Below are 12,228 nucleotides of genomic sequence, written 5' to 3'. Positions count from 1 at the left end.
CCCGGGCTCTGCCCTTCAAGAGTCTGATTGGTTCTGTGCAGGAAACTGGGATTCTGCCCTACAGGAAGCCTCTAGGATGTTTCTGGGGCAGAAATATCCAAGGGCCTGCTCTGATTAAACATGGCACTCCGTTTCCTGTCCCAGCAAGCTGTCCCAGACGCTGTTTTCTCAGAGCCTTGGAGACTGGACCCTCTATGAACCCACAGCAGGCCAGGGACGGGGGCTCCACATGCTTTCCTCTGGCAAGTGACTAGTCACCCCGTGTTGATCTTTTGTGCCTGGATTTTCAGACACGTTCCCTCCAAACTTTCATGGAGGTGGAGACACCCGTGTTTCTGGGTGGGAGAAAGGAAGTCTCAGGAAAACGCTGGTGTATACATTTCGTTTCTCTCTTCCAAAATATATAATAGAAAATGTCACATAGAAATATACTGCAGTGCCTCAGGGATGCTGCATGAAGATCACGGTTACCTGTGTAAAACAAAAGCCGCTGGTCATCAATCCGGGTTTGCAGGGAAAAGAAGAATGTGGCACACTGGGGAATTTATTACGACCAAAATGGCATGTCTCCTCCTGCCCGTCCCTATTTGCTATAGAATGTAGCATCAGGAGACACAGGAGCACATAAACCACCTCCAGTTCCCCCTTGATATGCCAAAGCAGTGAGTTACTTCCCTCCTCGCTGGTACTCAAAGGGCAGAGCAGAAGGGGGAAAGCCCTGTTGAAGTGATGTGTTCATTTAAATAAGCCAGTGACACTGAGTGATTATTATGAAAGCACTTAGGCAACATCAAAACGCATTGACTTAGGCAACATCAAAATGCATTGGCTTTCACGATGGGGATGTGTCACTTTAAAACCAAGGATTGCACCACACAGTGAATGAGTCATCCAGACATGTACATTCTCATGGAAACTGAAGACACCACTGGAGAGAACCTGCCACCCTAAATCCCAGCACATCGGAAGCCTCCAAAAAGGATATCTCCAGCAGAGCCTCCTGTCATATGCCTTCAGCTTGATGTTAAGAACCCAAGCAGATCTGGGTTAGAGCTGCAGTACATTTAGTGTTCGTATGCACTTGGCCAAGTCACTTCACTCCTTGAACCTCAGCTCTCTCCGTTTTTAAGATAGGACAAGACTGGGTGCGGTGGCTAACGCCTGTAATCCCAGCACTTTGGGAGGTCACGAGGTGGGTGGATCACGAGGTCAGGAGTTCAAGACCAGCCTGGCCAAGATGGTGAAACCCCATCTCTACTAAAAATACAAAAAATCAGCTGGGCATGGTGGCGGGTGCATGTAATCCCGGCTACTCGGGAGGCTGAGGCAGAGAATTGCTTGAACCCAGGAGGCAGAGGTTGCAGTGAGCTAAGATCACGCCACTGCACTCTAACTGGGCGACAGACTGAGACTCTGTCTCAAAAAAAAAAAAAAAAAAAGACATAACAAACCTAGTATGTGAGGATTAGCAATTAATGTTGTAACTTGTTTAATGAGCCTAGCCTGATTGAGGGTACAAAATAAGTACTTAGTAAATCTTAGTCTTTCTCCTCTTGCATTTTTCTGCTACTTGCTCTATCAGGAAATGAGATTTACTCACTGGAAAAAGGAGGTTATGTGACTGACTGGGGTTTGCTAAGGTCTCCCAAGCCCTTCGGGCAGAAAGAACGAGTATTTTACTTTCCCCAGGTGTAATCCAGGTACCTAGCAGTTTTTCCTGTATCTCTTTACTATCTGAAAAGGTTAGCTTTTTGTATCACATTAGGAAAAAAAAATGACTATTTCGAATATCAGCTTCCTCGCTGTGTTTTACTTTGAAAATCCCCAGAAAAAGCATTTGAGATGTTTGTGTTGGAAGCTCTACCTTCAAGACCTGGCTTTGTTGCTTTTAAATTCTGTGCCTTTTAGAAAGCTTACCCAAGCTCAGGGAGCCTTGGGCTTCTCATCTGCGAACTGGGGACCTCGGAACCCACTCAAAGGCTCCATTGTGGTCGCGCAGCCATGTGTGCCTGGTAAACCAAAGTGCTTTAGGAAGTTGGTTGTGATTTGTATTTATCCTCCTAACCACAGCCCAACTGAATAACTCTTTTCAGGTAATTCAGATTCAACCACAGACATCAAACACGGCCTCTTCACTACACATTCATTCATTCATTCATTCATTCCACCAGGCCTCACACCAGGCACCATAGCGTGCGTGGGCTTTGTTAATTCCTTGAATTATCTTATAAACTAGACTTTTCCTCTTACAAGAGCTAGTCAGGTTCCCCCCGTTGTCTTTGTTTGCTTTTCTTTCCCAGTCTGCTTTTACAAAGCCTACACGGCCACAAAAGATTAGAGAAGATCTTTCTACCATCTCCCATTTATCTCCTTCCCTTCTTACTAGAGCTGTTCCCAACTTAATTCCAGAAGCTACTGAGCCACCGCAGCTTCGGATGCATAACCAGGCAGATCCTAGCACAAAGCTCTTGCCCGTAACTGTTCAGGTGGAATTACGGGCGCGTCTTTCACAGTCTTGCACAGAGATGGGTCCATTTCTAGCCACTCAGCCCAGGCATCATCTCCTAGATGCAAAAAGCTGTCATTCACCCAGCATTCAGCTGTGAACAGGACTTTTAGAAAACAACAACAACAAAAATACACCTAGGATTTTGACAGGCTCATTGAGATTCAGCTGTCTTCAGTTCCTAGGCTGATGGATGAATATCTTAAAAACAACAGCAAAGAAAAGGGGAAGGAGGGCTAAACATAGCAGAGGATTGGAGAATGAGGTGAGGGAAGGCAGGTCGGTGGAAAGAAGATGGCATGTTTGCAGATAGGTTTATTTGCATGGGATCCCAAAGGCAACTCAAGCACAAGGTGCATCCTCCCCAAGTTGAAGGGCGTAACACTAGCCAGAGAATGTGCTTTTTAAAACAATTTAAAAATAAAATGTATCGTGTTTCATCCAGCCCCCAAATTAGGGCAGAGACAGGCAGAGAGAGACCTGGCTGTTTAGGGAGGGAGGAAGCATTTCTCTAGGAATCCTTCTCTGCAGGACAACAAAATTGGAATGCTTAAGGACTGACCTCTGAGGTTGGAGCAAACCATGGAAGGTGATGGGCAGTAAAGTCAGATACCATGGAAAATTTCGTGGCAGAGATTCAAAAGGAGAAAACATTGGACAGTTTGCCAAAGGACTGTTAAACAAATAGCTTAGTGGGATAAATAGAAATACGCAACCTAGGCTCAACTTACTTCCGCCTCTGACATCCAGCATTCTGGGACCCTGGGTAAGTCCCTTCATTTCTCTGCATCTTAATTGTCTCTGCTGTCAGGAACGAAGATCTCTTCATGTTCTGAAAGAATACTGTGATTGGGTGATTTCTGTCTGTAATAATTGCATCCAGAGAAACTACATTTAAATACAATTTATGCATTCATTACATGCTACTGAATACCTATAAGACTGGCAAGGATAGGGTAGAAAACTGTTTTGTTTTGTTTTTTAATGGGTAATACCAAGAACCTTCCTTCAAAAAGTTTATAGTCTAATAGAGAAGTGTTTGCATATCTGCAAAAAAAGTTCGTATGGCTTGAGCCTCTTCCATGATTGAGATCCAGAATTCATCATGAGCCCTGCACTAGCATCATAACCCCTGGACTAGCGTTTTCTAGACTAATTCCAGAAGTCATTGCAAGGGATGTGAATGTGTGTTTAGAAATTGTGAACAGAGTCCAGGCGCGGTGGCTCACACCTGTAATCCCAGCACTTTGGGAGGCCAAGGCAGGCAGATCATAACGTCAGGAGATCAAGACCATCCTGGCTAACACGGTGAAACCCCGTCTCTACTAAAAATACCAAAAAAAAAAAAAAATTAGCTGGGCAAGGTGGCACATGCCTGTAGTCCCAGCTACTCAGGAGGCTGAGGCAGGAGAATCGCTTGAACCTGGGAGGAGGAGCTTGCAGTGAGCCGAGATCGCACCTGCATTCTGTGTCTGGCCTTTGGAGATTCATATGTGCGTATTGGAGATCTTCTAAAGTCTGGAAGTAAAGAAAGCAATTACACCCAGAAGTATTTCCCAGTTTTACTTGATCCTAGAGCTATGGAAACAAATTGGGGACACACTGCCTGTAGATGGAGTCTGTAGAATAATCCCATTGAAAGACGTGTGCTATTCTAAGAACGGTTCCTCTGACATTGTGCTCAACAGAAATATCTACTCCCTACTTTCTTTTGTACTGTAGGTTCTCATTCATCTTTCTGCTGTAAGGATGCAGACATTGTCTTAGGTGCTGTAACAGATGTTCCATAGACTGGGTGGCTTAACTACAAACGTTTCTCACAGTTCTGGAGCCTGGGAAGTCTAAGGTCAAGGTACCCAGCCATTCTAGTCTGGTGAGGACTTCTTTTCTTGTTTGCACATGGACACCTTCTCATTGTGTCCTGACATGGCAGAGAGCAGGGAAAGGAAATATTCTGTCTTGTATCTGGTTTTTTTTGTTTTTTGTTTGTTTGTTTTTTTTTTTTTTTTGAGATGGAGTCTCGCTCTGTCACCCAGGCTGAAGTACAATGGCAATATCTCGGCTCACTGCAACCTCCGCCTCCCGGGTTCAAGCGATTCTCCTGCCTCAGCCTCCTGAGTAGCTGGGATTATAGGCACATGCCACAACACTTTGCTGATTTTTGTATTTTTAGTAGAGGTGGGGTTTCACCATGTTGGTCAGGGTGGTCTTGAACTCCTAACCTCGTGATCCACCCGCCTCGGCCTCCCAAAGTGCTGGGATTACAGGCGTGAGCCACCACGTCCAGTCTTGTGTCTCTTCTTACAATGTCATTAATCACATTAATGAAGTCTTTACCTTCGTGACCCTAATTACTTCCCAAAGGCCCCACCTTCTAATACTGTCTCATTAGGAATTAGGATTTTAAAGTATTTTATTTTATTTTTTGAAATAGGGTCTTGCTCTGTCAGTCAGGCAGGAGTACAATGGCGCAGTTACAGCTTGCTGCAGCCTCGACCTCCTGGGCTCAAGCAGACCTCGCAGGCTCAACGGATCCTCTCACCTCAGCCTCCAGAGTAGCTTGGACTACAGCTGTACACCCCCACCCGGGGCCTCATTTTCTTACAGGGTCTCACTGTGTTGCTCAGGCTGGTCTCAAATCCTGAGCTCAAGTGATCCTCCCACCTCTGCTTCCCAAAGTGCTGGGATTACAGGCATGAGCCACCATGCCTGTATGGGGTTAGGACTTTAATGTGTGACTTTGGGGGAGATAGGACATTCAGTCCATTGCAGGTACCATATCATTGCACCTTCTTAATCACTGTGCTGTGTGTCATCGCATAGCCGAAGCAAGCATCTTTCCAAAACCTTCTGTCCATCTGTAGGAATTCTGTGAGAGACACCTTCTACACCTTTTCCCATCCTGACTGGACATCCCTCTGTGACAACATGGATGGCATGCACCCTTCATGAACGGGGGCTCACTATGCCTTATGTTCAAGAAGGCAGTGAGCAGTTTTAAAAAGCCCCCAGTAGGCCAGGCGCAGTGGGTCACACCTATAATCCCAGCACTTTGGGAGGCCAGGGCAGGCAGATAACAAGGTTAGGAGTTCAAGACCAGCCTGGTCAGCATGGTGAAACACCATCTCTACTAAACATACAAAAAACTTAGCCAGGCATGGTGGCAGCTCACCTGTAGTCCCAGCTACTCGGGAGGCTGAGGCAGGAGAATTCCTTGAACCGGGCAGACAGAGGTTGCAATGAGCCGACATCACACCACTGCACTCCAGTCTGGGCAACAGAGTGAGACTCCGTCTCAAAAAATAATAATAATAAAATAAGCCAGGCGTGGTGGTGTGCGCCTGTAGTCCCAGCTACTCGGGAGGCTGAGGTGGGAGAATGGCGTGAACCTGGGAGTTGGAGCTTGTAGTGTGCCAAGATCACGCCACTGCACTCCAGCCTGGGCAACAGAGCAAGAGTCCATCTCAAAAATAAATAAATAAATATAAAAAGCCCCCAGTAATGATGCCTGTATCAGAGTGTCAGGGAGAGACAGGGATATCATAAGGCATATATATAAAGTATATGTAGGAAAAATTTATATTCTGACATATAGCAGGCACTTAATAAACTGTGGCTCTTTTTGCAGAATGTGCTACACAATAGGTAGGAGTAGAAGTTAAGAATTATTATTCCACTCTTTCAGAAAGAGTGGTTCAATTGCTTTAAAACTCCACTATAGACATTGCCAGTTATTAGTGAATCTATAGATTCTGATTCTAGATTACCACTGAAGAATGGGATTTTTTAGACTATTTTTTAATAGACTATTATTAATAGAATTTTGACAACTCATATTGACATTTGTTATAAAGGACAAATAGTCTGGAAATGCAGTGATGTGCCGGGTTCCTAGCTCACATCTGCTAGTGAAAGCCTATTGTTAAATTTTTAGGAAATATGGGATCCAGTTGTTAAACATAGCCACTATTAAAAATCAAGGCCGGGCACGGTGGCTCACGCCTGTAATCCCAGCACTTTGGGAGGCCAAGGCTGGCGGATCACCTGAGGCCAAGAGATCGAGACCAGCCTGGCCAACGTGGGAAACCCCGTCTCTACTAAAAATGCAAAAATTACGCCAGCATGGGGTCACATGCCTATAGTCCCAGCTACTCGGGAGGCTGAGGCAGGAGAATCGCTTGAACCAGGAAGGCAGAGGTTGTAGTGAGCTGAGATCGCACCACTGCACTCCAGCCTGGGCGACACAGCAAGACTCCATCTCAAAAATAAATAAATAATAAAATAAAAATCAAATGATATAAACTTACAATGAAATATGTCATTTGAAAAACAAAGGTAACAGATACTCAAAACTCTTAAAACCTGTTACTTCCTAATCACTTTACTCTCTGTACTTCTAAGGTTGTTTGCATCTGCCGTGTCTGTATGGTGGAAATGCCGTGCGATGGCGTCCTGCTGCACGTCTCTTCATCACCGTTCAGTAGCATTGCATTGGTAGTTTGAAATCTTCCTTGGTGGGACTATTATAGTCTGGAAATTGGAAAACACTACCATCAGGGGTTTTCTTTCTTTCTGAAGAGTCAGTTGTTAAACATTTACCAGCATACTGCTGAAATATAATAATTATATATATATATAATGTTTTTTGAGATGGAGTCTCACTCTCATCACCCAGGATAGAGTGCAATGGCATGATCTAGACTCACTACAACCTCCACCTCCCGGGTTCAAGCAATTCTCTTGCCTCAGCCTCCCAAGTAGCTGGGACTACAGGCGCATGCCACCATACCCAGCTAATTTTTGTACTTTTAGTAGAGATGGGGTTTTGCCATATTGGCCAGACTGGTCTCGAACTCCTGACCTCAGGTGATCTGCCCGCCTTGGCCTCCCAAAGTGCCGGGATTACAGATATGAGCCACCACGCCCAGCCAATAATATATATTTTTCGCATTCCCTGAAAGTAAGTACTGTTGACAGTTTGCTTTCCACATATGTAATTATCTACTTCTCTCTATATATGCATATTCTTTTTGAATAGACTTGTTTACTTAAAAATAAAATATTGGGTATCTTCTACATTAATACAATGGTATATTTTCTTCTTTTTATTAAGAACTGCATAGTTTGCCATTTGCTGGAGGTACAGTAATTCATTTATTCCATTTTCTATGAGTTGGTATTTTAGCTGTCCCTAGGTTTTCCCCTCAATTATAAACAATACCATACATAAGTCTTCTCATTACCCATGTTTGTTTGCTTATTCAAGTATTCGTACACAATAGGTCCTAAGCTATTGTGGTACTGCTATATTAAATGTTATGGACATTTTAAATTCTGATAGATCAAAATTTAAATTTGCCAAATGTGTCAGTTTACAATCGAGATAAAATTTTAAATTAAACAGATGTGTGCGTGTTTATGTATGCATGTGTTTTGCTTGTTTGTTTTCTGTGTTGGGCATACAGTCTGTGTATTTGCAAATAATCAGTATTTTGCCAAGGAGCTACTTCATTGGAACCCAACTTGAGCTTTTTCAATTTAGGGAGATGATCTCTGACTAAAAGGTCCAGGCGTCTGAAGCCGTGGATCGTTGACCAGTGGCCAAGTGAAATGAAGACGTTTCCTTGCTTGGCTAACTCTGCCTGGCTCCAACATTCCAACACCTGGTTAAGTGAATTGACCTGGCTTAGTAGTTACACAGGGGTGGCCATTCCTGAAAATGTGTCTGCCCCACTCTGCTAACCCATACAAGGTCAGGGGTTTTCTCTGTCACTCACTCAGGTCTTTAGCATTGCAAGAGCTAACCGGAGTTATGACCCAAGCACCCAGGCACCTGTATGGTTCCGTGTGCAGTAGAAGGGAAAGACGGAAGGATATGATCCTAACTCCCCTGAATCCTAACTCTTCCTAACATAAGGAAAATAATCTGGCCATCATTCAGCACATGGTTTCCTTGAAGACATATTTGTGATGGGAAGAGGCACTTGATTTCTTTGGGGCCTCTTAGGTTCACAGTACTAATTCCTTAGATTTGATTCGTGCTTTCATTGGCACTAGCTCATGTAATTCCCATTCTACAGAGGAAGCTGATGGAGGCTCAGCAAGGTTCGTTGATTTCGCAAGTTAGCAGAACCAGTAAATGTCAGAGCCCAGTGCTTAAGCCTGCCTTCCAATCTCTTCTTGGGCCTTCAGTACTTGAAAGTGGTGGGTAGAGCAGTATATGAATCCATTCTCACACTGCTATAAAAAATTTTTTAAAAAATACCGGAGACTGGGTAATTTGTAAAGGAAAGAGGTTTAATTGACTCACAGTTCCACGTGGCTGGGGAGGCCTCAGGAAACTTACAATCATGGTGGGAGGTGAAGGGGAAGCAAGGCCATTCACATGGCGGCAGGAGAGAGAAGAGTGAGCATCAAAGGCGGAAGAGCCCCTTATAATACCATCAGATCTCGTGAGAACTCACTCACTGTCACAAGAACAGCATAGAGGAAACTGCCCCCCCCGCCCCCATGACTCAGTCACCTCCCACCATATCTCTCCTTAGGCATGTAGGGATTATGGGGATTACAATTCAAGATGAGATTTGGCTGGGGACACAGCCAAACCATATCAAGCAGTTACTTAGCTTTGGGGATTTTTCTAGCTCCCTCCCCAGTCTATAAGGTTAGAGGGCTATGGACCATCATAACAACATCTTGCTGTCTACTAAATTTACAATAGTACTTGCAATCATGGCTTCATGTTGGAATCACCTAGGAGATTTGAAATAATCCTGGCATCCAGGGCTTATCTCAAACCACTTAAATTAGAACCTCTAGGGTGAGACTCCTTCAGTAGTTTCTAAAAGCAAGCAGGTGATCCCTTTATACTGGATAGGCACGTCCTCGTTTCCTTCCAAAGCCTGCATTATAAAGACACCATTTGTAATGCAGCCACTCTGTACCTGCTTTCCCTCTTCATTACCTATACCCTATTTTTCTAACCATGACTGGACTCCTAGACTCCATAGCTGCTTGAATTTGCGAACATTCAATCAAGATTTCTTTTTTTTTTTTTTAGACGGAGTCTCACTCTGTCGCCCAGGCTGGAGTGCAGTGGTGTGATCTCAGCTTACTGCACCCTCTGCCTCCCAGGTTCAAGCGATTCTCCTGCCTCAGCCTCCTGAGTAGCCAGGACTACAGGCATGCGCTGCCACACCCGGCTAATTTTTTGTAGTTTTAGTAGAGATGGGGTTTCATTGTGTTAGCCAGGATGGTCTCGATCTCCTGACCTTGTGATCCACCCACCTTGGCCTCCCCAAGTGGACTTTTTATTATTATTATTAACATGTATAATGTCAGACCCCATGTTGGGCTCTGGGGATACTTCAGTGGAACAAAGGATCCTAGCCTCAGACTGCTGTCAAGGAAGACCTGCAGACACAAGCCATTTGGATGCAGAAGTGCCCTGATGGAGAAAGCCCTTAGACAGCAGGGAAAAGGGGACAGGCAGTGATGTACCACCAGTGGCTTGTTTAAATCCCTATTGTTGCCTGGATCCTGACCTGTTACCCTACACTTTCCCCTGGGGCTGCCAGTGACATCACATAGAGAAAGAGACCAGCCTCCTCCTCCTCCTGTCTCACTGTAAGCTGTTCTCTGTCATCCACCATTATGCTTCAATAGCCCCTCATTCCCCTGAGCCCTTGCCTGCCGCATCTCCTTTATTGCATATTTGACATTTCACCACAGCAGGTCAGGTGTATTTGAATCCGAATGGCACAGAGGGTCCCTGAATTGGTCGGCAGAGCCCTGTGGGACTGCTCCAAGTGAAGGGGAATCTCCATGAAGACAATTATCCAAGAGAAACAGCCCATCTCAGCAGGCATCGTTCTGCTTTGCTTATTGAGCCAACGTTTATGAAGCACAGACTTCGTACCCAGCTCAGTGCAAACAGGCTCACCTCTAGCAAGGCTCAAGGGAGGAAACAAAAGAAATAGAAAACACAGCCCTTGTCAACAAACCCAGGATTAAGTTGGAGTGGCCAGGCGAATATACCGAGGAAACAGTTGGTTTTCTTTTTTAACCCTTTTCAACGTCTATTTAGTATCTGTTCATAGAATGTTTAATTATTGACAGCAGGAGTTGACCCCCTTGCCCATTTTTGTATGTCCCAAGCTGGTTTTTTACATTTTCAGATAGTTGAGAAAACTTTAAGACAGGTCTATTTTGTGACACATGAAAATCATATGAAATTCTAATTGCAGTGTCCGCTAATAAAGTTGTATGGGCTCACAGCCACAGCATTCGTTTTTATTTTGTCTGTGGCTGTATGAAAGTTGTCAGGATCAAGATGGAATCACTAATATGAGAAAACCCTGATAAATAGGGGAAGGCCATGAAGGCACGATTCTCATATTTACATGCCTGATAATGAAACAGACTCTACAAAAACCACCACCTTGCACAAAGACCTCACAAGCTTACACAAAAACATTTGTGCAAGGACATCTGCGTCTCCAACCTTGGACCAGCGTCGTCCTTATTATTGATCCTTGTAGCCAAAGATAATTACTCAAAACAATTATGTACTCCTCTTTATTTTTTCCTTTAAAAATGTTTATCTCTGGCTGGGCACCGTGGCTCACGCCTGTAATCCCAGCACTTTGGGAGGCCAAGGCGGATGGATCACCTGAGGTCAGAAGATCAAAACCATCCTGGCCAACATGGCAAAAATCTGTTAAAAATACAAAAAAAAAAAAAAAAATTAGCTGGGCATGGTAGTGCACGCCTGTAATACCAGCTACTTAGGAGGCTGAGGCAGGAGAATCTCTTGAACCCAGGAGGCAGAGGTTGCAATGAGCTGAGATCGTGCCACTGCCCTCCAGTCTGGGCGACAGAGAAAGACTCCGTCTCAAAAGTTTATCTTCTTTACCACCCTGAATGCACGCATACTTTACTATGACATGCGTATTCCCATTACAATATTTAATTCCCAAATATATTTTCTTTTATAGAGTGTCTCTCTGCTTGTTATTTAGATGGACAGCTGCTTTGAGGCTACAAAGACAGAAATTAAGTAGTTGCAACAGAGTCCTTTTCACTTCCAAAGCCAAAGATACATATTTACTGGCCCTCTCAGGAAAAATTTGCTGATCGAGGTCCACAGCATAGCAGAAAGAGCGTGGTCTGTGGAGTCTAGCAGACTTGGGTTAGGATCTTGCCTGTGCCAGTTAGCTTTCTACATCTAGTCAATAGGAATAACAACATGTTCTTAACAGGGTGAGATTGAATAAAGCCGCTATAAAGGTAACATAAACCCCAGTGATCTAGAACGAGTATTGACACCTAGTAAATATTGGTTACCTTCACCCACCGTTAATTATATACAAATATAATTTCTTATATAGGCACAAAAAGAAAGATAGAATTACGTGAGGCTAGTTCTACTCTCAACTGGAAAGATATGCACAAGAAATAGAAGGAAAGGGAATGAGACTAATACATTCATTGGATATTTTATAAGAGCAGAGTCTTCTCATTCTTACTCAATCCTTTATTCCCCAGCAGCTAGAGTTGTCCTGCTGGGCACAGTGGTGCACACCTATAGTTCCCACTACTTGGGAGGCTGAATCAGGAGAATCGCTTGAGCCCAGGAGTTCAAAACTGTAGTGTGCTATGATCATGCCTGTGAATAGCCACTGCACTCCAGCCTGCTCAACATAGTAAGACCCGGTCTTTAA

The 12,228-nt window shown here is 44.3% G+C and overlaps 1 protein-coding gene across 5 annotated transcripts in view; it reads left to right on the top strand.

Annotated features, from left to right (window-relative positions):
- Positions 1-12,228, top strand: part of LARGE1 (LARGE xylosyl- and glucuronyltransferase 1) — a 622,406-nt gene that overhangs the window by 478,953 nt on the left and 131,225 nt on the right. The window lies entirely within an intron of this gene.

Source organism: Piliocolobus tephrosceles, chromosome 19 (assembly GCF_002776525.5).
Source record: "Piliocolobus tephrosceles isolate RC106 chromosome 19, ASM277652v3, whole genome shotgun sequence".
In the NCBI taxonomy this organism is placed as follows: Eukaryota; Metazoa; Chordata; class Mammalia; order Primates; family Cercopithecidae; genus Piliocolobus; species Piliocolobus tephrosceles.
This window is presented reverse-complemented; position numbering and strand designations above follow the sequence as displayed.